Source organism: Alligator sinensis, unplaced genomic scaffold, assembly GCF_000455745.1.
Source record: "Alligator sinensis unplaced genomic scaffold, ASM45574v1 scaffold1503_1, whole genome shotgun sequence".
Lineage (NCBI taxonomy): Eukaryota > Metazoa > Chordata > Crocodylia > Alligatoridae > Alligator > Alligator sinensis.
This window is the reverse complement of record NW_005842956.1, coordinates 188,489-194,360: the sequence shown is the minus strand read 5'-3', so window position 1 is coordinate 194,360 and position 5,872 is coordinate 188,489.

Genomic DNA, 5,872 nt, shown 5'->3' with positions numbered 1-5,872 from the left:
GGCTCATGCAGAGCCCCTCACATAGCATGGGGCAGTGGGGGGCAGTGGGGATCCCCCCCCCCCCAGCAGCACCCAGTGAATTGGGGCTTTTTTTTTCAAAGTGCCAGGACCCGGGGCGGGCAGGGCAGCCATGTGGGGGCTGGAAGAGCAGGTGGGGAATGGGCCTGGGTGATTCAGAGATTTGCTAGGAGCCGAATCAATTCAGGACAGTGATTTGAATCACTGAATTGAATCACTGTCCCCCGAATCGGCCGAATCCGAAGCAAATACTAGCTGCTTCACACAGGCCTAAATTATTGTGTTGACCTTGGGTTGCCTGAACCAGTCTAAGCCATAGGTAGCCCCTCTCTGCCTCAAGCATACTTTGCAGCCCACGCTCATGCCTATTGTGCTTTATATTCCTTTAGTGGAGCGCCTGTAGGAATCAGTCTGCAGACTATTTGTCACCCTTACCAGATTTGTCTCTAGTTGCAAGCAGTAAAGACAAGAAGTAGAGTGCAAAAGGACCATAAGCTGGGGACAGGGCATTGTGGGGTTGCTGCTGCTAGACTTCCTGGCTAGGGACAGACATTACACATAAACCAGTTTAAGTGATCAAAAATAGGTTTGAACCTGTAACAGAACAGATATTCAGTGCACAGAAACCAGTTTGAAACTGGCTGAAACTAGTTTGAGATAAACCTGGTTGAATGTAATATCAGACTTAACTGATTTGGGTCAAACTGATTTATGCAGTGCCTGTCCCCCTTGCTGGTTTAAGATGAACCAGACTCCCCCAGCATCCCGGCATGCTCTCTGGGCTGGGCAGGGATCTCTGCTCCACAGCAGGGCTGGCCCCTCCCCTCTGCTCCCTGGCTAGAGCTCTGGCAAAGACTGCAGCTGCCCCCCTGTCCTCCCCCTCACCACTACCTGCTAAGCAGGAGTTCCCCACCCCCCTCTGCATTGCTGATAGGTGTCTGTGTATCAGCTAGCAGACCACATGCTGGCTAATGTCTGTGCTGAGTTAACAGGTAGAATCAACAGGTAGTTGGTAATGTCCTTCTGTTGTTTTCTTAATGGGGTGATAAACACTGTTATTCATTCCATGATGGTCTGGTCAGAGCGACCTGCTGGGGCCTGGCCACCCCCACCCTCCCCCCTCAACTCAGTGCTGTGCAAGGGAAGAAAGGACTGCTCTAGTGTCCCCCAGCTTCTAGCCTGAGCCACTGCAAGCATGTCTGGGATGTCTGTGCAGTTACACAGTGATTTAGCTTAGCCAGGTTAGACTAACCTGCAAAGATTGAATCAATTCAGGCTCAGGATTTATGAATGTCTGTCCCCAGCCCCTGTGTCAGGGCTACAGGACAAGTTGGTAGACCTGCTATTAGAAGGCTCAGCAGAGCTGCCAAGCTTGGCATGGACCACAAGCACATATCAAGCAGAGAAATTTACAGTAGAGAAGATCAGTATGTATGGACCCAAGGGAGGCCTTCAGGCTGATCTGAACTATCAGTGTGGGCATCAGCCTCAGAGTCATTTGCCTACTAGAAGTCTGTGGATGAGCAGGGCTTCAATGAATGCTGCTTAAGCCTTATACTGGTGCTCTAAATCCCGGGCTATCCTTTCTTCTATTCTCTACCTAAAAGTTGTTACACTTTTTGTGCAGCTGAGCTGCAAAACAAATCTGCAAACATTTATTTGAATTATAGCAAGCCATCCTATTTCATGGGATACATGGCCCTTTATATTCACTTCCCATCACCGAATGGTCAGGCCATTTTTAATACTATGTAATTTTTCTTTGCCAGAAATCTTGTAGAATAAGAAAGTGTCAGGAGTACTCATGCAAATACGGATTTGTATTCATGCTGGTAGTGTCTGCACAGCAGTTCTGAAAGCTCTTTGTAGATATCAGTGTTCTTATGTTTTCTCATGCCTTTATTTTCATGTAATTTTTTTGACAAAGTTACCATTTTCTCTGCAAATTTAGCTTGCTCTCAAATTCTAAATGTTCACTGCTACATTGTGTTTGCTGATTAAGTACAGTGCAAACGCTGAGTTCTATTCTAGAGTATATTTTTGAGAGTATCTTGGCTTGACAGCAAATCCCAGCAGTATGCAAAGCTCACTTGGTTCTGTTAGAAAATTGGAAATTCAGAGTAGGTTCACTGTAAGATTTACCAACTCTTTGAGCAAGCCTGAGCCTGGTTTATGACTGTGTGTACAGACCATGCTAGTTTTCACTGAAGATTCAGGGTTTCTTCAAATAAAAGTTGGGGTCCAAGCCACCATGAGTTTCTTTGCACTGGGAGAAGGTCCCAATACAAACCGAAGTGTTTCAGATGGCCTGTGTCATAACCACTGGAATGGATCGACAGCTGCAAAGGAGGTAAAGGAGTACACTTGCTAGACAGGATTAGTAGCAGGCATTTATCATCCTTGGGGCAGCCGTAGTCATGGAACATGTAACAAAGTTTGCTGTGACTTACATCTCTCTCTGGATGTGGGTACGCACCACACTCCCAAACTGGCCTGTATAGTTTTTTAGACTCAAAATAGAAGTCCCCAGAAGGTAGCAGAGGTTTAGGGCCCTATTTGAATGCAAGCAGTGATGGTGTCTGGTTTGCCCAGTACTGCCAGTATTGTATCTAACAGTATAAGTAGCTGAACCAATAACTTTGATCTGAGCACCTAAAAAGATTCATACAAACACCACCAAGCAATAAGGGCTGGTTTTTATGTAGCCCTACCATCATTCTGCGACTCTTCCTTGCACTATCAGCTTGTGCGGTGCTAGTCCCATGCACTTCTGAAAAAGTTCCTGAGCTGGAGTCTCCCGAGTTTTTTCATATGATCCCTCTCTGCAATACCACCCTTCTTGATTTCCACTCTGCAGCATCTCAGCTTTGCACCATTCTGTAAAGCAAACTATCGTGCAAGGTATGTGCCTCCCTGGCATTTCCTGAGCAGCACTGCTCAGCAGTTTTCTGCCTGTCCCCTGTTATGCCTACTCTGGGGTCCTAGACATTTTGGCCTTCTGTAAATTCCTCCAGAATATGACTCGCAAGGCTGTGACTATACCATGTGCATCAGGGTCCCTAATTCCCAGAATCCCCTCCTTCCTTCTTCATCCTGCCAAGCACAGATGCTGTGTGGTGGTTTCAAAACAGTACTTTCAAACCTTATGAGCCAAGCCCTGGTATCCCTTAATATTTGCTCCCAGCGTGTAAGTGGTGCCTCATGCTGTTCCCCTCCATGACCTCAATATCCAATTCCTGTTCCCCTTGGTTGCTTCTCTTGCAAGAATAATACCTTCTGTGGTGAAGATAATATGCTGTAGCAGCTCCTCGATACATGAAGTAGTTTTGATATCGTCCACCAATCCCTCCCCATCCCCCACCCCTCCTCAGACAGATAGAAGTGCCTTGTATAACTCGCATATTCAGCTAACGTAAAAGGCTAAGCAGGAGTCATTTTTAAAATCTCTGACTCATCCTATTATTTGCCTAACCGCTTGTGCAAAAGGGTTAATGTTGTATGCCTCCCAGAGGTACACACGTACACAATGCTCACTCTCTCTCAGACATAGACACACAACTTGCACACATCCACACATGCAGTAACATCCACACAGTTCATGCTCTCTCTCATGGAAACCCACACACAACTCAAATTATTTGCACCCCCTTCATATACAACTCATGCACAGTTCAGTGCCATGATACCTTATTGGAATGATAAGTTTTACTCATGTTGCTCTAGCTGGAGAGAGACCAAAACTTCAGGTCTCTGTCAGAGGTGGATACAGACTTCCCAGAGCAGGGCTTCAAACCGCGGTGGAAGTTTTATCTCCTGTGTCCGTTTGTCATTAGTGTCGATTCCTGATTCGATGGTATAAGGATAACGTGATGAGATCTCTGTTCTCTCTCTCCTCCTTCCCTCAGGGTTAGGCACTAGTTTTTCTCATTACTTTTTGTTGAAAAGTCTTTATCGCTCCTGATAATCTGAGCAAATCTCTCTTGAATGTATTTGTCTTTCGGCCATGGGAGTAGGAAGTGCCTCTCATTTTCTCTCACCTCTCCTATTCGCCAGTCATTCCTAATTTGTCTGAGCTTGGCAAATTATTGTTAGGGCCAGATCTGTGCATGGTGAACCAACTTCTTGCTTTAGATATGTTCATTCCTGTGAAAAGGGGTGTTTTGGTGTTGACTTATCCTCATGAGCATCTCATTTTGGCAGTGTGGAGGGGAGTAATGTTGCTTGCCCCACCGGTTGGAAAGACAGCAAAGCTGGGGTTAGGGAACGATGCTCTATTATAGAGGCAAGTTACACTACCATTTAGATTTGGGTTTTGATCCTCCAACACTTGCAGCAGAGGAAGAGGTTTCTGCTTTGAATAAGATGTCACAGAGCTGAACGAGTCTTTCCAGAGTCACTAGGTAGGAGTAGTGGCATGTAACCCAGTCCTACTAGTCAACCAGTTTTGCTAGCGTTACCACGCAAAAGGGAGCAGAGCTGACCTTGGCTGGCTTCAGATTCCCTATGCTGTGGGAAAGTCCGATATTTAGTTTTATCCTAAACTGGGATGAAAAAAACAGAAACTTCAAAGTTTTCCATGGAACGGAATTTTGACATTTTAATTTTTGTAAACAGAATATTCTGAATGCTGCCAAAAATCAAAACCATTTTTTTCTCTTGAACTTATAGAAATGTAGGGCTGAAAGGGTATTACAGACTATTGTTTTTGTTGTAATATTTCTGGTTTATATTGTTGCATGCCTTGGTTTCCCTGACTAGCTTGCACACTTCAGAGAAGGACAATGCACTTGAGAGAAGGTCCTACATAGGGAGAAAGGATAGAACAGTGATTAGCTTGGGCTGTTTTTTCTAACAGATAGCTTGGGCATGCAGCAGAAGGATTCTGTCTGTTGCATTGCCCTGGACTAATAAAGGTTGCTTTGTTTTAAGAAGAGCTGACTGCATTTGGGGCTTTGGGTGCACTTCATCTTCTTGAAGAGAAGATTGATAGATTCATGATGAACAGGTCCAGGGAGGTGATGCTTCCCCTCTATGCGGCACTGGTCAGGCCGCAGCTGGGAGTGCTGTGTCCAGTTTTGGGCACTTCACTTCCAGAGGGACGCGGGGAATCTTGACAGGGTCCAGAGGAGGGCCACTCGCGTGGTCAGAGGCTGCAGGCAAGGCCCTATCAAGAGAGACTGAGGGACCTGGATCTCTTCAGTCTTTGCAAGAGAAGGCTGAGAGGTGATCTTGTGGCTGCCTATAAGTTCATCAGGGGAGGGCAGCAAGGAATAGGAGACACTCTATTTACTAGGGCACCCCCTGGAGTAACTAGGAACAATGGCAACAAATTGACGGAGAGCAGGTTTAGGCTGGACATTAGAAAGAACTTCTTCATAGTAAAGGTTGCCAGAATCTGGAACGGGCTTCCAAGGGAGGTGGTGCTCTCTCCTACCCTGGGGGTCTTCAAGAGGAGACTGGACAAGCACCTGGCCGGGGTTGTCTGACGCCAGCACTTTTTCCTGCCCAGGGCAAGGGGTTGGATTCGATGACCTACTGAGGTCCCTTCTGACCCTAACATCTATAAATCTATGAATAAGAGGAAAAGATCTGTCTCCAGAAATTAAGTCAAAAAGCTGATTTTTGACTGAACCACAGATAAACAGCAGGCTTGTATGAAGTGGCTAGTATTCGCTTTGGATTTGGCCAATTTCGGGGACAGTGATTCGATTTGCTAATTTGAATCCCAACCCCGAATCGATTCAGCTGAATCTAATTCAGAGTTTCAGCTGCTGCTGAATCTCCAAATCTCTGAATCGCTCCACCCGCTCTCCCAGCCCAGCAATGGCTGCCCCCCCCGGCCCCGCCCCCGGGA